The sequence below is a fragment of the Peromyscus maniculatus genome, chromosome 11 (genome assembly GCF_049852395.1).
Source record: "Peromyscus maniculatus bairdii isolate BWxNUB_F1_BW_parent chromosome 11, HU_Pman_BW_mat_3.1, whole genome shotgun sequence".
NCBI lineage: Eukaryota > Metazoa > Chordata > Mammalia > Rodentia > Cricetidae > Peromyscus > Peromyscus maniculatus.
The window spans coordinates 81,437,524-81,461,166 of record NC_134862.1 but is presented as its reverse complement, the minus strand read 5'-3'; the positions used below and the strand labels follow the sequence as shown (position 1 = coordinate 81,461,166).

At 42.0% G+C, this 23,643-nt stretch overlaps 1 protein-coding gene across 3 annotated transcripts in view; it reads right to left on the bottom strand.

Annotated features, from left to right (window-relative positions):
• Positions 1-15,050, bottom strand: part of Dcaf8 (DDB1 and CUL4 associated factor 8) — a 47,737-nt gene extending 32,687 nt beyond the window's left edge. The window contains exons 1-2 of one of the 3 annotated variants that reach the window (XM_006990586.4): positions 14,901-15,050; positions 13,729-13,801 (exon numbers count right to left, since the gene is read on the bottom strand). The gene's annotated coding sequence lies outside the window, so the exon portion shown is untranslated. Of the gene's footprint in view, positions 1-13,728; positions 13,802-14,334 lie in introns of all 3 variants that reach the window. The other 2 variants (XM_006990585.3, XM_076548270.1) reach the window with 2 other exon arrangements.
• Between the last annotated feature and the right edge of the window lie 8,593 nt (positions 15,051-23,643).

The window sequence follows — 23,643 nt, the reverse complement described above, 5'->3', positions numbered from 1 at the left end:
GTCCTCTCCAAGTTGGGTAAGTGCTCTTAACCTCTGAGCCACCTCTCCCACCCCATCTGGATGTATTTGGTAAAGCATTTCCTACACAGCACTTGGCTTTGTCTATCAATAGTCACTATTTATATTCTTTAGCATCTCAGTAATCTCCCCAACCCTGAATCTACAGGTTTCAAATTAATTATTGTAAAAGTCCTATAAGGAAAGTTATTTCATTACTAGTCATAAAGCAGACCACTGTATCATAGTAAATTAAAAGTAGCTGAGATATTCTTCTATTTGTAGAATTAAACTGTTTAGCATGTGACATGCCCACCCCACTATTATCCACTTCCAGAGGATAAAACAGCAACTCTTGAAAACCTTTCTCATAACTAAATAGCATCCTCTATGGAAAGTTAGGAATGTGTGAACTTGTCATACTACTCTAGAAAAGGCTTCCCCAGCCTCTGTGACCTGCTCTGAGTAGTGGGGGGAAAGGAAGCCATGATGTTCATCTCATCCAGAGTTCACAGGACAGTCTTTTAAGGGAGAAAATGGCTTAAGGGTCTTTAAAAAAATGGACCTTCTTTTTGAGATAAAATTGACGGACCTTATTACTAAATTCAGAAACATAAAACCCTGTGAATGCTTATGAAAAGCATTCATGCCGGGTGGTGGTGGTGCATGCCTTTAATCCCAGCACTCAGGAGGCAGAGCCAGGTGGATCTCTGTGAGTCTGAGGCTAGCCTGGTCTACAAAGCGAGATCCAGGACAGGCACCAAAGCTACAGAGAGAAACCCTGTCTCAAAAAAAAGAAAAGAAAAGCATTCACACAGCAGATAGTTTCTAAAGATTACATTTTAGCAAAATCAGTCCCAGACTAGAAAGTAAAAGTTCAAGATCCCAGTGAATGAGTGAAGACATTCATACACTGTACCCTGATGAGCCCATGATTCTCTTATTTTGTGTGTGTGCTATGGTGCATGTGTGGAAGTCTGAGGACAATTTGTTGGAGTCTGTTTTCCTTCCACTATGTGAGTCCCAGGGGTCAAACTCAGATTTGCAGGCTGGCTGCCATGTCAGGTACATTACTGAGCTATCTTGCTAGTCCTATTTTATATTTTTAAAAATTATTTTTAAAGAAGTAAGATGACTTTGCTTTTTTCATCTATAAAGTAACAGACAGAAAGCTGGACATGGTAGCACATGCCTGTAATCCCAGTGCTTAAGAGGTCAAGGCAGAGTCAGGCAGATCTCTGTGAGTTCGAGGCCAGCCTAGTCTACAGAGGGAGTTCCAGGACAGTTAGGGCTGTTATACAGAGAAACCCTGTCTCAAGGAAAAAAAAAAGGTGAAGGCAGGCCTCTGAGTTCAAGGTTATCCTCAGACACACAGCAAGTTCAAAGTTGGTGTGGGCTACAAGATACCCCGGCCTGAAAAAAAAACATAAAAGACTGAGTGTCCCTAATTTAAGTATCCAAATGACTCCAAATTGTGAAACTTTCTGAGAATTAACATGATCCTCAATTAGTTTCAAATCTTACAACATTTCCGACGTTCATCTTATTTATATGCAAACATTCCCAAATCTGAGCTTCAAGTCTAGTTTAATCATGGGGCCCTGGGCTCAATGCCCAATACTGCAACAATAAATACTAATCTGAAAAACTGAAATGTAAAATCATTCTGGTCTTCAACATTTTAGGTTCATTTAGCTATTCCAGAGGTGTTATACATTAGCAGAATTTATGTTAAAACCTATGCAGGAAGGGTTTATTAGTGAACTTCAATGGAAATTTTGGGCATCTACCCCCAATATGCATGTATACACATACAATCAGATTGCATTAAACTTAAGGTTAGCCAAACATGGAGGCACACATTGGTAATTCCAGCACCTGAGAGGCTGAGGCAGGAGAACTGCCAAGAGTTAGAGGCCAACCTGGGTCACATGCAGAGTAACAGCCAGCCAAAGCTACTTAATATGACCCTATCTCAAAAATACAAAATAAGGGCCTGGAGAGATGGCTCAGAGCTTAAGAGCACTGGCTGCTCATTCGGAGGACCCAGGTTCAATTCCCCAGCACCCACATGGCAGCTCACAACTGCCTCTAACTCAAGTTCTAAGGAACAAGATGCCCCTCTTCTGGCCTCCACAGGCACCAAGCACACAAGTGGTGCACAGGCAGGAAAAACACCCATACACACAATAATAAAATAAAAATAATTTTTAAAAATATAAAATAGGACTAGCAAGATAGCTCAGTAATGTACCTGACATGGCAGCCAGCCTGCAAATCTGAGTTTGACCCCTGGGACTCACATAGTGGAAGGAAAACAGACTCCAACAAATTGTCCTCAGACTTCCACACATGCACCATGGCACACACACAAAATAAGAAAAATGTAGTAATGTTTAAAAGGTATATAATTTTTTTCTAAAATATAGGCCAAACAAATAATCAACATTCTTTTCTATACACCACTGGATCATCTTATATATCATTTAATGAGATTATAAATTCTCATTTTGGGAATTATTTCTCTAGAAAACCAAGATATTATGGAGATGGTTTAGTGGATGAAGAAAGTGCTTGCCATGCAAATGTTAAGGATGAGTTAAAATCTTAGGTGCCATAGAGAAAGCAAGATATGGTAAGTTCACATCTGTCCTGTCAGTGTTCCTAAGAAGGGAGCTAGAGACAAAAGAATTCCCAGAACTTGCAGTCTAATTAGCCTGTATATACAGGTATAAACAACAAAGACCCCAACACAAACAAGTGAGGACAGCCACCTGAGGTCGTCTCTGCCCCGACACGCATGCTGTGGCATACTTGTACATGCAAGTATGTGCACGTATGCATACACACACACACACACACACACACACACACAAATTATGACAACACAACTACTCTTGAGAGAACCTTTAGTTCTAAGTTTCAGTCAAAATTAAATATAACCAATTCAATTCTAGTACAGAAACTATAGTAACCACCTGCAATGTACATATAGAAAGCATAACTTCCAATGTGATAGCATTCAGAGATAGTCTTTTGGATACAATCAGGTTTAGATGAGGTCATAAAAGTGGATAGCCTCATGACAGGATTGTTACTTTTGTGAGAGACAGAGTTCTTTATTTCTCCCTTTATCCCCAGCATGTGAGAGCAAAGTGAGGAGGCAGATCTCTATAAGCTGAAAGACATCCGTGACCAGACACCATCCATGTTACTGACACGTTACTCTTAGACTGTCCTCTCTAGAATGATAAGAAAATGAAGTTGTTTTTTAAGCCACCAGTCATTGGTATTTTGTTCTAAGCAGCCTGAGCCATCTTAAGATACTTACTGTCCAAACTACAGCAGGCAGCAACAATATAACTGTGCCCTACAACTTTAACACCATAGCCACTGTAGAATCTCTTCCCCTCATCAACAAAATAAATACATTTTGATTCAAGCCCCAATCACCTTTTTTCAAAACTCCACTGTTTCCACTGTGGTCAATTAACATGTAAAATATGGTCCAGAGCAAACCATGCTGAGCCGAAAGAGCTGATGGGGTCACTGTCTCAGGTAGCTGGAGGAGTTCAGTTTAGCTCTACTGCCTATACCCTAAAAATAACCATGACTCCTGCCAAACTGAAGGTTAAAGAGTCAACTATTTGAGGATGGCGGGGAGATCCAGGTGTTATTTCAAGTTCAGTAGTAAATCCCAGTGATCCAGTTTGTTTTTTCTGTTTTAGTAATAATAGGCCTTAAGTTTCTAGCTAACTATATAACAAACTATTAACTAAAAGTCAAGCAGAAAAGTAACCAAGAATCTTATTTAAAAATTTCTGGGGGCTGGAGAGATGGCTCAGAGGTTAAGAGCACTGACTGCTCTTCCAGAGGTCCTGAGTTCAATTCCCAGCAACCATATGGTGGCTCACAACCATCTGTAATGAGATCTGGTGCCCTCTTCTGTGTACATAATAAATAAATTAAAAAAAAAAAAAAAAAAAAATCTGGCCGAGCGGTGGTGGCGCACGCCTTTAATCCCAGTACTTGGGAGGCAGAGGCAGGTGGATCACTGTGAGTTCAAGGCCAGCCTGGTCTACAAAGTGAGTTCCAGGAAAGGCGCAAAGCTACACAGAGAAACCCTGTCTCGAAAAACCAAAAAAAAAGAAAAAAGAAAAATTCTGGTGGCCAGGTTTGGTGGCACATATGCCTTTAACCCCAGAACTTAAGAAGCAGAGGCACAAGATCTCTGAGTCTGCGGCCAGCCTGGTCTACATGGCTTATTCCAGGGCAGTCAGGGCTACATAAGAAACCCTGTCCCTAAAAACAAACAAAATACAAATAAAAACTAAATAAAAAGTCAGGGCTTCCCTACTGATGAAAGATCTGTGTAACAAACACACGTGCTAGAACAATTGGCTATCACAACATAACCAACCTTCACTCCTAAACTGCACAATACCCCTAAGCTAAAAATGAAGATCAGTATGGAGATGATGGGAGAGCACATGCTTAGCACACAGAAAGTTAAGAGCACTGGCTGCTCTTCCAGAGGTCCTGAGTTCAATTCCCAGCAACAACATGGTGGCTCACAACCATCTATAATGAGATCTGGTGCCCTCTTCTGGTGTGTGCAGATGCATTAAAAACACTGAAAATAATTAAATGTTCACCTGGGTCAGAGATAAACATACTGGAGTGTGTCTACACAATAAGACTACTAAGAAACACTGGGCAGTGGTGGTGCAGCACTCTTTTAGTCCCAGCACTCGGGAGGCAGAGGCAGGCGTTAAGTTTGAGCCCAGCCTGGTCTCCAAGAGTAAGCTCCAAGACAGCCAGGGATACAAAGAGAAACTCTGTCTTGAAAACCAAAACAAAACGAAACAAAAGACTACTAAGGAACAATAAGCAGAAATGAGCTAATGTTACAAACAGCAATATGGATACATCATGCTACTATGTGTAAGAAGCTGAACTCAAAATATCATTTGATACTGGGTTATCATAGGATTCCATCTGTGGTACTTTCTGTAAAAGATGAAATTATAAGGACAGAAAACAGATTAGTGTTTGACAAGGGCAGTGGAATGAGACTGAAATGCAACTGATCCCAAAAAGCATGAGAAAAGTTTTAGGTACAGTGATAATGTTCTGTTTTCAATTGCAGTGGTGTTACATGCCTGTGTTTGTCAAAACAGGAAACCTAAAAATGTAAATAAATACATTTTACTATATGTAAATTACACTTCAATAAATATTTTACATAAAAAAATAGAGTGAAGAAAAAATCATGGAAATTGCTACATAATACTCAACTATTAAGTACATTAAATTTGAGGTAAGATATCTCAGTGGTTAAGAGAACACATTGCTCTTGCTGAAGATCAGAATGTGGTTCACAGAACCTACACTGCGTGGCTCACAACCACTTATAATTACTGTGGGAACCAATGCCTCTGGTCTCCATGGACACCTGCATTCCCCACATAGACACATACACATAATTTTAAAAAATAAAAATAATTTTTTTTTTGCTTTGGTTTGTTTTTTGAGATAGGCTTTCTCTATGTAGCCCTGGCTATCCTGGAATCACTCTGTAGACCAGGCTGGCCTCGAACTCAAGAGATTCGCCTGCTGGGATTAAAGGTATTGGCCATCACTGCCTGGCTATAAACTGTTTTTTTTTTTTTTTTGTAAAGCCACTACATTCAAGGCTTTATTATTATCATCACTATTATTACTCTCGAGGTTTATTTGTTTGAGATAAGTTACTACCACATAGCCCAGGGAAGCCTAGAACTTACTATATAACCCAAGTTGTTTTTAGACTTGCTTCTGCTGACCAGTACTGGGGTTACACACACATGAGCCACAATAGCTGGATAAAGCTATCATTATTAATATGAATTTATGAAAGTGGTCAATGTATCACAGCAAATGAGTAAAATGTCACATCCTAATCTAAAGGATTTGTGCCTCGGTTAAAGCACTTATTTATCAGCAACCAACATAAATGGCAAAATGAATCCAACATAACATCAAGAGCCTCTAACTTTACTGTTTTGGTGAATACTAAGAATATTCAGCTTAAAATAATTCAATGTATTGCTAGTAAGTGAGCTATTAATTTGAATCTTTATTAATGCTAGAGATGGAGCTCAGGGGCTTACACGGGCATTAAAACACACACTACCACTGAGCTACACCTCCATTGCCTTTATATATATATTTCTTTAACTTCCCTTAGATTCAGGTTAAATCCTTTGGTGTCTAGGGCCTATAAAAACTGGTCTGATGACCCTACTTGACCTTTGGCCTGACAGAAACATTTAAGTAACATTATGATGGGTGCTGTCCTTGATCCTTTTAAGAACTTGGTTTCCCAGGAAAGGCGCAAAGCTACACAGAGAAACTCTGTCTCGGGGGGAAAAAAAAAAAGAACTTGGTTTCAGTCAGATCTTATGACATATTTTCCCAGCATTCTCTCAGACCAATCAGTATCTCATTCTGCTATGCAGTTAACAACTCTCCTACATAACTATCTGTATATAAATGAGGTAAGGTTTTAGAATTTTTTCTGAAACTGAACGGTAATGCTCCAAAAGTTCAATTATTAGTAAGACAGATATTTGCAAGCCACATGGTTCTCAGTTCCTATTGAGAAGACAGATGTCCTATACAGCTTATAATTGAACAGCTGTTCAAGGCTAATCTCCACCCAAAGTATGAATTTGCTTTTCTAGATCCTATCATCATCTGGAATTAATCCTCCTTTCCTTATTTTCAATTCTTGTTTTCAAACAGAAATGGCTCATTTAAAATTCATTTTCCTCCAGCTCTTATAATCTGCCCCCATCCCAGCCTTGGGTGCACTAATTGTGTTGCAGATGCATCAACTGGAACTGGGCAACACATGGCCACCTGTTCTCTACTGTGAGATTACATCTGGAACCTTCAGAAGCTACACTCATAAAGTATCATCAGAGTGGCTGCCTAAACAAGACCTAAACAAGGACAACACCAATAAACACGCTACCATGGAATGGGCAATCTCACCAGGCCCTAGCCCTAGACAAAGAATAGGAAACAAAGGAACAGAGGAGAAAAGGGCCGTGGGAGAGGAAATGGTCTTCCCTAGGGAAAAACCCCCAATTCATTATCCAATGCCAAGTGATCAGACCTGAAGTCATATACACACAAGTGATATTAAACAGACTCAACAGTTATATTTATATATTTAGAAGTATGGTGTGTAAAACAATAACTAAAGAAAAAGAGGCCATGAATTTGAGGGGAAGAATACAGCGAGGGATTGGAGAGAGAAAAGAAAAGGGAGAACATTATGTAATCATATTAATTTTAAAAAATAAAGATACTAGCCAGGTGGTGGTGGAACATGCTTTTAATTCCAGCACTCGGGAGGCAGAGACAAATGGATCTCTGAGTTTGAGACGCACCTGGTCTACAGAGCAAGTTCCAGGACAGCCAGGGCTGACAGAGAAATCTTGTCTTGAAAAAATAAACAAAAAAGAAAGAAAGAAAGAAAGAAAGAAAGAAAGAAAGAAAGAAAGAAGGAAGGAAGGAAGGAAGGAAGGAAGGAAGGAAGGAAGGAAGGAAAGAAAGAAAGAAAGAAAGAAAGAAAGAAAGAAAGAAAGAAAGAAAGAAAGAAAGAAAGAAAGAAAGAAAGAGAAAGTGAAGTGCCACTTTCACTTTTGGGAAGAAGGGAAAACAAGCTTTTAAGGCACTTGGAAGGCTGGATAAAATTTCAAAGAGGAGAAAGAAAAAGTCAAAAAAGAGGAAGATGACAATGATATTCTGACTGCCCAGAAGGAAAAATAAAATGAAAGTTAAAAACCTGATAAATTCAAGAAAAACATGTAAGTCAGCTTTAGCTAACTGTAAGAAGAGAAACAGGGAGGCTCAGTGGTATGGTACAGTGCTTGCTGAACATCTACAAGGTCCTGGCCTGAGACCTTCTCCCCATACTATGAACAAAACTCAAGAAGAGCACAAGGTGTGCGTGTCATCAGGGAGGTAATTTTGTCAAAGATGGTAAGACGGGCTGGAGAGATGGATCAGAGGTTAAGAGTACCGGCTGCTCTTCCAGAGGTCCTGAGTTCAATTCCCAGCACCACATGGTGGCTGACAACCATCTATAGTGGGATCTGATGCCCTCTTCTGGTATAAAGTCAATAGAGCACTCATATATAAAGTAAATAAGTAAATCTTTAAAAAAGTAAGCAATCTGAAATAGAAGGAGAAATAAGTTTAAAGCTATTACAGTTGCTAAGAGCCTATCTTTAAGATTGGTGGCACATGGAAATAAACGGAGGGGACATGAGAAACACTGTAGGGTAGACAGTGTTTGGCTTCATAAACAGTTCTAAAACTAAAAGTTAAAGACACATTTTGAGCACAGAAATCAAATGCCACAAATGACAAGCTGGCAACCCTGGAAGACTAATTCTAGTATGTTTAAATCCAAGCTGACATGTTATGAAGGTAGTGAGAATCAATGCAGTACATGTAGAACTTAGACCCGCGTGGTAGGAGATAATCATCTGCAAGTCAAGTTGTCCCCTGGCTTCCACATGTACATCATGGCAAATGTCTACCCACACACATGCATACACCCACTCAAAATAAGTAAAAACAGAATTTCAATTTTTTTAATAAAGAAATAAATTAGGGCTAGATATATAAACTTACAAATTATCTAAATAGAAATTTCAAAATCAGATACCTTGTAAACTAAACCTTACTAAGAACAAACCAAATCAGTACCTAAGAGTATCTATGTTCTAGGTATCTAAGAGGGGAAGTCCAGCCGGGCAGCGGCAGTAGTGGTGGCGCACGCCTTTAATCCCAGCCAGGTGGATCTTTGTGAGTTCGAGGCCAGCCTGGTCTACAGAGCGAGATCCAGGAAAGGCACAAAGCTACACAGAGAAACCCTGTCTCGAAAAACCAAAAAAAAAAAAAAAGAAAGAAAGAAAGAAAGAAAGAAAGAAAGAAAGAAAGAAAGAAAGAAAGAAAGAAAGAAAGAAAAGACAAAAAACAAACAAACAAAAAAGAATTCTTAGTCTTTTCCTTTGGGGGAAGGGGGCTTGGGGAGCAGTCAAGGTGGCAACGTTGGCCTTGAAGTCAAGATTCTCCTGCCGCAGCCTTCTGAATATCTGGTATTATAGGCATCTTTACCTACCTTTACCTTATTGAGAATTTTCCTCTTTTCATTTAAAGGAAACATTTACAACTGCTCTTTGTAATTTGAGTTGCTGGCACCAATATTCTTACATTTAGGGGCCATTTACTTGAACACAGACACTAATATAGCAGGAGTGGTTTGATAACAGGTAATAAGTAACTAAGAGATGGCTAGTGAATACAACTTAGATACAGTACCTGATTCATGTCCCAGGAAAGCTGGGATAGATTACAGCTTGCTAAGCAGAAAAGCACGCAATTAAAACTCATGAACTGTTTAATTCTGTACTTTCAATTAATATTTTTATTCCATGGTTGATCAAAAAAAAATACAAACTACAAAAAACAGGGCTTACTGTACACACAGTTATAAGACTTCCATGCCTGCTTGATCTCATTCACTCAGGTCCTTGAGTTCTAAATAGGGAAGGTGAATAACAGATTATCTCGGCTTACTGATAATCTAGTTAAGAAAAGAAAAAGGCAAATTCAATCCCAAAGACTTTTTTTTAAAAAAAAAAAAAAGACAGGGTATAGCTACATAGCTCTGTCCTGGAGTTCACTGGCTTCCAAACTCTGAGATCCACCTACCTCTGCCTCCTGAGTGCTAAGATTAAAAGTGTGCCCCACAACACCCAGCACTTTGGATCCTTGCTAGACATGTTTGGAGTGACTCTTATACAGCAAAAACAATACAGTAGTAAATCTACTGACAGTATAGCTTAGTCGTTCGACTTTAAAAGTCTCTAGTCTAGAGTCAGGCGTGGTCACAAATACCTAGCATCTTAACACTCAGGAAATTGAGACCACAGTAGTAACAGTAGTAGTTGTGAGTTCAAGGCCTGTCTGAGGTACAAAGTGAGTTCAAGATAAGGCTTGGCTAGAGTGAGATCCTGTCTCAAACAAATACAACAGGATGGTGGCACATGCTTGTGATGACATGAAGGCAGAGGCTACCTAAGACCGGAAGTTCAAGGTCATCCTCAGTTACACACTGAGTTTGAGGCCAGACGAGACTACAGAGAGTCATCTTTTGAAAAGAGAGAAAGAAAGAAACAACAAAATCCTTGTTCTTTGGTAATACTTTGAACCCTGAAATACCCTTAGGAAGAGAAGAATTTTACAGCTGTGATAGACTAAAAATATGATTCAATGCATACAAAGACATTACCTAAAAATCTTTCCTGCAGGCTTGGGGAGTGGGTGGTGGAGGAGCGTCCTTATCCAGGAAAACATGCACTAAGGGATAGTCAAGTTATTATTCTTTCAATATATTTCCTTTTCTCCTCCACCCTCCTCAAGCAACAAAAACCTCCATATGTCATAAAATGCAAGTGCCTAACTCTTGACCACTGCCAAGAGTCTTGACATTACAATAGGAAATCTAGTCACTGGGTGGTGGTGATAAAAGTTAATTACCCCCCCCCCCAAAAAAAAAAACCAATCACTGGTCTGAATGAAGCACACTTTATACTGTGCTGTCATCAAAACTTCAACTTCTATGAACCTTGACTCTACCAAAACAGATGTGGAAGAAAAACAAACCAAAAGTTTTAAAATTCTTCATTTGCACTGTCTTAAGATGTTATAGCTTCAAGATGAAAAGAAAAGATCCCTGATTCTCTTTAGAGAAAGTATTTCCTTGTCATATTCTTAATAATCTGCTGGTGAGACTCACCACAGGGCTCATCATCTTAGAGAAAACGTTTCCCTTTTGGTAGCAAAAGTGAATCACACAGGGGATAGTTACAGCCCAGTGAACATTCCAGCAGAAAGGGAAGGAATTAGAACATACTCTGACAAGGTATGCTGACAGACCAAGAGGAAGAAATTAAGGAACAAAGAAATTATTGGTGGCTGGGCGGTGGTGGCTCATGCCTTTAATCCCAGCACTCAGGAGGCAGAGGCAGGTGGATCTCTGTGAATCTACAGCCTGGTCTACAGAGTGAGTTCCAGGACTGTTACACGGAGAAACACCAAAAAAAAAAAAAAAAAAAAAGCCAGGTGGTGGTGGCAGCGGTGGCGCATGCCTGTAATCCCAGCACAAGGATTACAGGAGGAAGAAGAAGAAGAGGAAGAAGAAGAAGAAGAGGAGGAGGAGGAGGAGGAGGAGGAGGAGGAGGAGGAGGAGGAGGAGGAGAAGAAGAAGAAGAAGAAGAAGAAGAAGAAGAAGAAGAAGAAGAAGAAGGAAGAAGGAGGAGGAGGAGGAGAAGAAGAAGAAGGAAGAAAGAAATTATTGATACTTAGTTTAAGAATGCATTTAGAGCCTTGGTCTACAGAACAAGTTCCAGGATAGCCAGGGCTGCACAGAGTAACCTTGGGGGGTGGGGGGGGAGCTTTTAGAAAATACACATCTACAAACATTTCCTATCCCTATACTCAGAAATCAGACTTAAAAAACACCCTACACGAGCATTTATAAAGCAAACATCTGGTGTCAACAATTAAGACTGAATCTGAAGGGAGTGGAGATGCCTTAGCAATGAAATGTTTACTGCTCTTGCAGAGGACCCACACAATAGTTCACAACAGGCCGCAGCCCAGAGGACCCACACAATAGTTCACAACAGGCCGCAGCCCAGAGGACCCACACAATAGTTCACAACAGGCTGCAGCCCAGAGGACCCACACAACAGTTCACAACAGGCTGCAGCCCAGAGGACACACACATCAGTTCACAACAGGCTGCAGCCCAGAGGACCCACACAACAGTTCACAACAGGCCGCAGCCCAGAGGACACACACAACAGTTCACAACAGGCCACAGCCCAGAGGACCCACACAACAGTTCACAACAGGCTGCAGCCCAGCTCCAAGGGATCTGGTGCCTTCTTTTGTTGTAGCCTCCATAGGCACTACCCTCACATGCATCAATTCCCACACAGACACAGATACATAAATCTTAAAAAATGAATCTGAGGGACTGAGGCTGTGTCTCAGTAACAGAGAGCTTGCTTAGTATACCTGAGCCCTAGGCCCAGTTTTTGTTTTGTTTTTTTTCTTTTTTGAGACAGGGTCTCACTTTGTCTGGCTGTCCTGGAACTCACTTTGTAGACTAGGCTGGCTTCAAACTCAGAGATCTGCCTATCTCTGCTTCCAAGTGCTGGCATTAAAGGCATTCACTACCACCCCAAATCTTTAAAAAAAAAAAAAAAACTGGAAACAAGAAGAGTGTCAAAAAAACACACACATGAAACTATTAACCTGTGCACTGTGCCTCACATCTGTCCACCAGGCACTTGGGGAGCTAGGGCAGGCTTACAGTTTGCAAGATGAGCCTGATCTACACAGGGAATTCCAGGCCAGCCTGGGATAAAATGAGTCTCTGTCTCAATAATCAAATAAATGGGCTGGAGAAATGGTTCAGTGATTAAGAGCACTGGCTGTTCTTGCAGAGGACCCAGATTTGATTCCCAGCACCCACATGGCAGCTCACAACCACCTATACCTCCAGTTCTGGTGTATCTGACACTGTCAGAAGTGTTGAACAGATAGCCAGGTTGGTAAAACACCTATACACATCAAAATAAAAGCTGTACTTTTATTCTTAGATCTTACATATACACATCAGCATTAAAATTTTTATTTTAGTTCATAATGAACATTTTCTAGTTTGGGCACCATGTGGAATAAAACTTTAACACAGTCACGATCCAATTTTTCCTACTACAAATCATAAAGATACTAAAAATTGGTCAAACCTACCTTACAGAGCCACTTAGCTTTCCTATTAAGTCTCAATCTCAAACACAGTTCTACTCTCTGCTACCAGAAACCTAAAGCCTTACAAGAACTACATTTACAACTGGGTTCTGACTCCTTTGGCTTGGCCCATGTTGATGAAAGCACGTGATGCTGCTTCTAACTAATCAAAAATTCTGCAAGCTAGCTATAAAAGGAGATACTTTTTTTAACCAAAAATTTCCCACTGCGTTTTGAAAAGTTGGACCTCCGAGACTAACTGGGCTTAGACACCTACTAAATGGATAATCAATCACTAATCACTCCTATGGCACGTAACTAACTGTCTTTAATCCCAGCACTCGGGGAAGCAGAGGCAGGCAAATCCCTGGGAGTTGGAAGCCAGCCTGATCTACAAAGCGAGTTTGAAGGCAGCCAGGACTGTTACAAAGAGAAACCCTGTCTTGAAAAACCAAAATTTAAAAAAAAAAAAAAAAAAAAAAAAGAAAGAAAGAAAAGAAAAAATGGCTAAAAATAATCAGGCAAACCAATTCTCAATTTTTAACAGTACAACACATGATCCATACAAAGACAAAACACAATGTAAATGAATAAAGAAAACAAAAAACAACAGAGGCAGAGTGCTTAACTCAATCATTTGAAGACACACATCAATAGTTTAGGGCAGCAGGTCAAAACACAGCCAATTAAGTAATTTAAGCAAAGCTGGAATAAAGTTACAGACAATATCCAAACTTTTGGAAATGGCAGTAAAATTGTCAAGAGTTTAGTGGTGTGCTCTTGGGCATCGGGAAAGAGACTGTCCTGAATTGAGGAATTAAAAGCCTTCTAAGAACTCCCACTCACCTTTCCTCCTTTCGTCAATGATGTAAGGCCAGGCTGGTTCCTGAGAAAACTGGTCTGGAGGTTCACTGAAGAACTGAGAAAAGTTAAAGTTTACATGGCAAAAGTGTCTCTTCTTCTGAACGTAGTCAAAACATGTATGACCACACTTTACTATTTTTTTTTCAGTCCTTCTCAGAACCATTTAAAACCAAAATAACTTGACTAATTCATTGCTGACTACTAAACAAAACCCATACGCGGAAAGTAAATACAAAGAATTAACACAAGATCTAAACGCCAAGCGAGTTATCTCCCAGCTCCACCAACACTAAAAAGTCGTTTATGAGGAAAACCTGCATCTCTTCAACTCTAAACCAAACCACCTCGCATCCGAAGCTACAGAGCGCGGGGGAGGGGAGAGGGGGGAGAATCCGGGGGAGAAAGTGATAGCGCTAGTGCCGGTTTGTTTACAGACTCTACCAACCATCATGAGTCAGAAATTCAAGCCACCAGATGCTTTCCAACTAATAAGGACCAAGTGGGGCCGTCCTAAGGTGTCCTAAACGATTTCGGGACAGGGGAAAAGTACACTAAGAGAATTATATCACAAAGCGTCCAAGACCAGACCTCAAGTACACACTGCCGGTTTCTTGGACCTCGGCCTTCCGTACAAGGTGCTGCTGGGCCCGAGAACTTGGGATGGGGGAGGGGGACACATCGCGCGGTGGCCCTGGAGTGACAGGGAGACGCACACAGAACCGGGTCCTCAAATTAAGAGAGAGGGAAAGGAGAGCCTGCAAATGGGTCACCGGTCGAACCCAAAGCCCCTGTGAATGATGGGGGTAGCCCGAGGGGGCAGTCCCGGGGCTGACCTGGGCAAAGGACAAGCAGTCCTCCCAGCACTGACTCGGGTGAGGGGGAAGGAGACCTAAACCCCGGGAGCTCAGGAAAGGGATCGGGCCCATCCTGCGGGGAAGCGGTCAGGGAGAGGGGAAACAGGCCGAGCCGGAACGAGACACGGACCGGGTAGGTCAAGGGGAGGGCGTCCGGCTGGGGCAGTTACAAGCACGGGAGCCGGCGAGGCTCGGCAGCCCGCTTCCCGTCTGGGGTCATCCTTCTGCCAGCGGATGCTCCGACTGTTCCAGGCCCAGCCGCCCCGTCCACTGCCGCCACCAACGCCGCCGCCATCTTACACTGGCCAGCGGCAGCCACCACCGCCGCCTCGGGTCTCTGCGCCTGCGCCTGCGCCGTCACGCTTTCCGGCCGGGTTTGCGACGCTGTGCTGGAGGAGACGGAGCGAGAACGGTCGCGCGAGCTCTCGGCTCCCAACCCTCCCGGTGGCCGCACGAGGGGCGGGGCTTAAGGCCAACCGAAGCGGTGAGGGGCGCGTGCGCGCTGCGGAGGAGTCGAGCTGTTTTCCTAGCTTCAGAGTCATGGCTTGTCTCCTGGTGTCCAAAACACGTGTGATTTAGGGGCTCCTTAGCGTTGTGACGGAAAATGGACCTGACTTCCAGGGGACTGGCAGGCAAATCACTAGGCGTCCTCCAGTCCCGAGGTTCTAACTCTTGCCACATTTCTTTTTTTTTCCCTTCCGAGACAAGGTTTCTCTTTGTAGCCCTGGCTGTCCTGGAACTCCGCTCTGTAGACCAGGCTGGCCTTGAACTCAGCCTCTGGCCCCCAAAGGCTAGGATTAAAGGTGTACGACACCGCGTCTGGCATAATTTTTTAAGTTAGCATACAAACAGGTTTCAAGCTGGGCATAGTGGTGCACGCCTAACACTTAGGAGGCTGGGGCAGGATATACACAAGTTGGAGGTCAACCTAAACTAATTCACCCCCAGCACACACATACACACCACACCACACACACACACATACACACACACACACACAAAAAAAAAAAAAATAATAGATTTCCTTGTGGTATTTTCATATATATATATATATATATATATATATATATATATATATATATATATATATGTGTGTGTGTGTGTGTGTGTCATACTTGCTGGTCCCCTTCCCCAATAACCTTCTTTCTCCTTGTTGGATACCTTCAATTAGTTACTCTTAGCTATCATGACAAGTGTATATTCCATTCCTCTTGTTTGTTTTTCAGCACTGGCTGTCCTGGAACTCAGAGATCTGCCTGTCTCTGGTTAAAAGCATATGCCACCACCTTCAGGCTCTGTTTCCTTTTCTTATCTCCTATTCCATTCCCTCTCTTTATCTCTTCCTTGCCTCTCAGGCTCCTTTCTACTTCCCTGTTAAATACAAATATGTGTAATGTATATACACACACACAAATTTAAATCCAGATTCTGCATATGGGAGAGAACATGTCATCTTTGTCTTTCTGAATTTGGTTTATGTTGCTTACCATAATCCATTCTGCAAATATCATTTCATTCTTCATAGCTGAAAGACTCCATTGTGTATATATTCCGTACTTTCTTTACTCATTCATTTGTGTATGGACATCTAGTTCTATTCCATAATTTAGCTGTTGTGAAACTGCAGCAAAAATATGGATATGCAAAGTAACTCTGCAGGCTAATGGCTTCCAGTGACTTTTGTATATTGTTTTGTGCTGACACCTAAAGAAAGCCTACACAGGATTCTAGATTAGTCCCAGCTAGGAGGCTGGGACACCTTTATTTGTTGCTAAAGATGTTGTTTTAGACAGAGTCTCCTGCACCTCAGGCTGCATTCCAACTCACTGCATAGCTGAGGATGACCTTCTATTACAGATCCTCCTACCTCTACTCCAGAGTTGGGATTACTGGTGTACGTCACCATTCCCAGTTTATGGAGTGCTAGAAGTTGAGCTGCAGGGCTCTGGACATGTTGAGACATGTTGAGAAAGTACTCTACCAAGTAAACTACATCTTCAGCCTCTTTTTCTTTTAACCAGAAGGTCAAGGAGTTCAGACTCCTCAACGCTGACCTATACCAATACCATTCCCTCCCTCCCTTCCCCACTTCAGTTCTTTGTTTTTGAGACAGGTACTTAAGTAGCCTAGAACAGCTTTAAATCCACTTCTATACCTACTGTCTCAATCTCATGAAGGCTGGGCATGCATCACCATGTGTGATTTTATTCATCGTTGGGAATCAAACTGAGGGCTTCATGCATCCCAGGCAAGCACTCTCTACCAGCTGAGCTATGTTCCCAGCCACATTCTATTCCAAGCTGTCTCTTGCTTAACTGCTTGCTGCAGTAGACATGTGATTAATACTGTTAACTTGACAAGGTCCATAATTAGTTAGGAGACAAGCCTGTAGGCATGCCGGTGAGGGATTACCTAGATTAGGTTAATTGAGGTGGGAAGCCCCACCTTAACTGTGGGTGGCATCATTCCATGGGCTGGGGGTTTGACTGAATAAAAAGGAGAAAGTGAACTGAGCACCAGTATTCATCACTCTGTTTCTTGACTGTGAACATAATGTGACCAGCAATCTCATACTCCAGCTGCCATGCCACCCCCATCATGATGAACTTCCCTTCAAACTATAAGCTGAAATAAACCTTTGCTTGAGTTTCATAGGTTACATAATTTGCCCAGCTATTAGGAAAATAAATAACACAGCTAGTTTGTCTGTTTCCATTAGTGCTTTGATACAATCAAACATAAAACAGCCAGGGTGTCTTTAAAATGTAAGTCAAGTCATAGTCTCCTACCCAAAACATTCAATACTTTACCATCCCATACTAAAAATCATTATTATTGGAACTGGAGAGATGGCTCAGCAGTTAGGAGCACTAACTGCTCTTCCAGAGGACTCAGGTTCAAGTCCCAATACTCAACATGGTGGCTAACAAAATCCATCTCCAGGAGATGATGTCCTCTTCTGTCTCTGGAGGCATTTACACAAAAGTGGTACACAGGGCTGGAAAGAAGGCTCAGAAATTAAGAGCACTGGCTACTCTTCCAGAGGTCCTGAGTTCAATTCCCAGCAACCACATGGTGGCTCACAACCATCTATAATGAGATCTGGTGCCCTATTCTGGCCTGCAGTCATACATGCAGGCAGAATACTATACATAATAAATAAATAAAATCTTTTTTTAAAAAAAATAAAGTGGTGCATAAATTTATATAAGTGCAGGGATGGCACATGCCTTTAGTCCTAGCACTGAGGAAGCACAGGCAGGTGGATCTCTGTGAGATCGAGGCCGCCTGGCCTACAAAGAGAGTTCCAGGACAGTCAGGGCTACATAGAGAAACTCTCTTGAAAAAAAAATTTTTTAATGAAATTATCACAGGTTCTGCATGATCTGGTACCTGTCTTATTTCTGATTTTATCTCTTCCCTGGCTCCCTGGATCTGCTCTAGCCTCATTACCCTTCTTGCTATCACAAAACTCACAGTATGTTCCAGCTCTAGTTTGGTGTTTTACTTTGGAATATTCAGCTATAATATTAGACTGCATCTTTCCTCTTAAGTCAGGTCTCTATACAATTGGTACTTAAGTGAGGCAGCTCTTGACTATTTGGAATAACATATCATTATCTATCTCTATTCCCATTCTGCACTGTTTATTAATTAATTAATTAATTAATTAATTAATTTATTTATTTATTTTAGAGACAGGGTCTCACTGTGTAGTTCTGGCTGGCCTTGAACTCCTGAGTGCTGAAATTAAAGGAACTGCCACACCTGGCTCTGCTTTTATTTTTAAGAGAAGAGGTCTCACAGTTGAGTGTGGTGGCCCAGCACTTGAGAGATGGAGGCAGGATGAGCACTTGAAGGCCATCCTGGGTTATACAGGACCCTGTCTGAAAAACAGACAAGTGGAAAAGTAGGGAGTGGGCAGGCCTCTAGCTCTTGGGCTCAAGTGATCTTCCAGCCTCAGCCTCCACAGCTGGAGTACAGATGTACACTACTGCACCCAGGCTGCATTACTTTTTCACGTTTTACTTTATAATACTTAACCTATAAGTATATATTCAATTTAATGTGCATGGGTGTTTTGCCTGTATCTCTGGTCACGGCTTGTGTGAGTGCAGTGCCTGTGGAAGCCAGAAGAGGGCAGCAGATCCCCTGGAACTGGAGTCACAGCTGATTGTGAACTGCCATGTGAATGCTGGAAGTCAGACCTCTGGAAGAGCAGCCAATGCTCTTAATCACTAGGCCATCTCTCTAGGCTCCAATTATATATTTTAAATCTAACTATGTTATCAGAATGTAGGTTTCTGAGGACAGGAACTATCCCTCTTTCATCTTTGTAACCTTAACACCTAGAACGCTAGTGAGCAAAGAGGTTAATGTCTTGTCATCCCACTTCATTCTTCCATCAGTCAGCAACTACGTACTGCATCCCTATTACATGGGAGGCCTTGATCTTGGCACTCCAGCAGTGAATAACACAAACCAAGATTCTTTTGTTTACACAACTTTTTAGTGCAGGGGTTGGGAGTGCAGGGGGAGGAGAGATACACAGAAAATAATAAAAAGTTACGAAGCTTGTTGTGAAGTTAAACAAGGTAAAGGCAGGTTACCAGCTCACCAGGTTAGCAAGATGGGTGTGCTCTTTTATCCTGGGAGTTTGGAGAAGGCCCCTTTGCTGAGATGTGCTTTGAATACGGAGTTGAAGTGAGAAATTGAGCTATACACATCTGGGGGCAAGTGTTCCACCCTAGCTGATTTCCTCAACTGCCTTCAGGGAGGCAAAACAGAAGCCGACAGACTCGTTGGGAAGGTATTGCCAAAGGCCTGCAGGACTAGTGTTGCAGTACACGCGGTGTGAAGCCGCTGCATGGAGGTGTACCTCAAAGTGGCAAAGAGGTCAACTTGCTAACAGACTGAACTCTCAGATGCGAGAGAAGAGGGAAAACGCATGGATGTGTTGGCTTATCTTAACTAAACAAACACTTATGCTTTTCACTGAGGTACATGTTGGGGAACAGGTGCAGGTTTTGTGAGGGGAAACGTTTAGCTCTGTTTGTCAAATACCAAAGCATGGAGTTTTATGCTACAGAATTAAGCAATCTTACTTCTCATTGGCAAAGACTGTTGACTGCAATGGTTCCTAGTTTGTTTGAGCCTGGTTATAATGATTTAAAATTCACAATCCAAAACCACAATTCCTGTTGCATCTACCTAATAAGATGGACCACATTAGTACCTACCCAACCTTAGGGCTGGGTTAGTGTGACAATAACCAGCTCTGAAATGGGGGAATCTGTTACAGTCAGCCACCTTTCTTTCTAAAGGGAGGAAAGGTTTATTTTGGCTTAGGATATCAGGATTCAGGCCATGGTTGCCTGGCTCCATGTGCTTGGGCAGAACATTACAGCAGGAGATGGGGTGAGGGTGTTCTTGGCTTCTTGGCAAACACGAAGCAGAGAAACGGGATTAAGAGAAATGGGAAGAAGCCAAGAAGATCTACAGCCTCAAGGGAAGGTAGTGACCTACCTCCTCCAACTAGGCACCACCCTGTCCTACCTTTTACCACCTCTCAATAATGTCATCATATTATGAATACAGTAAGTGAAAACTCCGTTGATTACATTGGAATCCTCAGGATCTAACTGTTTCTGGAAAACCATGGTATTTCACTCACCCCTAAGGTATTTTTATTAACATTTTAAAAATATTTTTTGATCATGTTTTCCCTTCCCTTAATTACTCCCAGATCCTTGACACCTGCCTACCCACCCAACTTTATATCCTGCTCCCCACTCAAAAAAAAAAAAAAAAAAAAACCAAACACAAAAGAACCACAAAACCCACAAAAATGAAAATCAAAATAGTCTAAGGACCAGTAAGACCCCCCCCCAAAAAAAAAGCCAAAACAAAGCAAATCAAAACAAAATCTACAAAAATACCACTGGAGTGTGGTTGACATACCCAGAGTCACCTAATACTTTAGGTGCCGAATTTCAACAGCATGTCAAGAGATGCTATTCAAATGATAGCTTTGTTTGCTAAAGACACAGCCTCACTCCAAAATCATGAATGTTTAGATTCCATACAGATACCCCTAGTACCGTATTTTTCAGGTCACATGCCCCACCCCCATGACTGGGAACCTGCTACAAAACTTTGAATTCCTAAGTGCGGACTATGCTGTCTCCAAAACTGTGAAGGCTTACCATAACTGGCCTTTCACTTTAGAGGAAGGAGGCATGCTCCAGCATGCTTCAGATCACCATCTTCTAAAAGTTTCACCAATGTGGCAGGTCCTGACACTTTTGCAAGATCTATCTCCCGTCCTGTCTCACCGAAGAATGGAAAAGTAGCTCCACTGCTGGGCCATCATTTGGCTAACATATCCTTAAGACCTAATTAGCATACTCTTACTGAAACCAACAAATATGATATTCTGCAGAATGTCCAGGTCCCTTTCTATAGCCTAGAGTGAGAATGTACATGTTCAAGGTTAAGACTGTGATAGACTGTCATCTATCCCTTATGAATACAAACTACTTCTGATACTTTCTGATGGGAACTGAGAGCATATGTTCACTAAGCTGGGTTTGTGAGCTTAGTTCAGTTACTAAATATTTTAGGCTTTGCAAGTCATACTGTCTGTCACTATTCTATGTGGCCAAAAACATTCAAAGACAGTATATAAATGATCAAGAATGTCAATAACTCTGTGAGTTCGAGGCCAGCCTGGGCTACCAAGTGAGTTCCAGGAAAGGCGCAAAGCTAAACAGAGAAACCCTGTCTCGAAAAACCAAAAAAAAAAAAAAAAAAAAGAATGTCAATAAACCTTTACAAAACCCAGGCAATTGGGCCTGTGATGGCTCATTATCAGTGGGTAGACATTGGCTAATAAGGGTGGATGGAGAAAACTGACTCCATATAGTCGACTTCTGACTTCCACATGTTCATGACCTCACCCCATCAACTACACACACACACACACACACACACACACACACACACACACACACACACACACAACTGGGGGACCATACTTGACTCATAGGCTGTAATCTGTTGACCCCCACGTAGCTGTCACATAACCTATACCAGATGTTGTGCTCTTCTTTTCAACAAGGAAAACATCTGACACAGCAGTGCTCTGGGGACTATGACTAGCTTGAGCTTGCAAGCTGTCCACCAGCCAGTTTTTGCAAAAGCCAGAAAGACTAAACTAAATGAGGATCTGAGGTACCCTTTGAGGGTGATCTAATCCTCGCCATTGCCCTCACAATATAGCATTATTTTTATCTTGACAGAGGTGGCGATGCAGTTCCAGGATTTTCTGCTTGGTCTTTCTGCTAAATTGGCAGGTCAAAGAGATGCACATTTGGATATTGCTGAAATGATCAGAAGATAGAATCTGTAGATCTGTAAGGTAGGTTTAGTTCAGCATTCCACTTATTCTATAGCCAGTTATTTCCCTAAATGGGGAATGTCTGAAGAAGAGACATTGCTTTGGTGCTTTCAATCTATGGATATCAGTATTAACACAGAGTTGTCATCTGTATGTGATTTTTAATTTGTGTGTATTATGAGTTATGCCTGTAACTCATGTAAGTGGACCACATACATGTAATGCCCACAGAACCCAGAAAAGGGCATCAGATGCCCTGGAATTGGAATTATACACAGTTGTGAGCCACCATGTGGGTCTTCTGCAAGAGCAGCAAGGACTCTTAACCATTGGGCTACCTCTTGATCACAGTGATGGTTTATCTTGAGGTTAATTTATTGGATCTGGAATCTGTCAAGAAACACACTGTGAGAAGATCCGTGAGGGCATTTTCTCTGAAGGACTGAGAGGGGAAGGCCCTCTGCCAACTGGGAAGCACCTTCTAGCTGAAAGCATTACTTGCCTGCTTGACTGCCTTGTTGTTTTTTCAAAACAGGGCTTCTCTGTGTAGCTTTGGCTGTCCTACAACTGTCTCTGTAGACCAGGCTGGCTTTGAACTCAGAGATCCACCTGCCTCTGCCTGCCAAGTGCTGGGATTAAAGGCCTGCGCCACCACCGCCCGGCTCGCCTTGATTCTTACAGGTGTATGTCTATCCCATTACCGTTGTTGCCATCAGAACTCAGCTCCTTTAGTGTCTCAGTGTTTCTGCTCTCCAGAAACTTTCTAAGTAGGCCTTCAGCACCAGACTGGGACTACGGAGGCATCTAGACTCCTTAACTGAACAAGCTCCTAGTTCTTAACCTCTCCATCAGGTTTACAGCCACTGCCAGACTACTTCTTCCATGTCATGTAAAGCCATCTAGTAAGTTCCCTTTGAAACTTGTAATATATTCATTCTCTGAGTTCTGCTCCTCTAGAAACCCCAGATTAACACTGTATCCCACCTTCTTTGGGTGTTCTGAGTGTACTGGTAACTAAACGACCTTTCAATTGATAGTTTGTAACTCTGATGCTGAGTAGAACTTAGAGCTTTCCTTTGAACTTGATTTTGAAGGTCTTGTTTCTATTTCTTGGTTGCCTGTCTGCCCTGCTCCTAAGACCACCTGGCTCTATTAGCAATCTCCACTCAATCTGTTTCCCTCGTAGAAAAGCTGCCACTCGGCTTTTGACAGTTAAGTGCTGCCTTGGCTTTCCAGAGGAACATGACGGTGAGTTCTTCAGTTCTACAGCAAGTACCGCATGTCCACTTCCTGAATCCTTTTTGTACATTTTTGTATTATCTGCCATGTCTACTTAATGTGGGACAGGGATGGAAGGAGGATCAGTGGTTGAGAGCTGTCTGCTCTTTCAGAGAACCAGACTTCAGTTCCCAGCATCCACATCTGGTGGCTCACAATCACTCATAATTCAGTCCAGGGGATCAGATGCCCAGCACACACACACATACAGATACATACAGGTTAATAATAAATCTTAAAAAGTTTTTTTTTTATGTCAGATGGTTAAATTCTTTTTTTAATGTGGGCCATTTTCTCCAAGCTCCCCGAGCTTTCTGACAGCCAAGTTCCAACCTGTGGGACCTTAAGAGCATGTTCTAGGGTCAT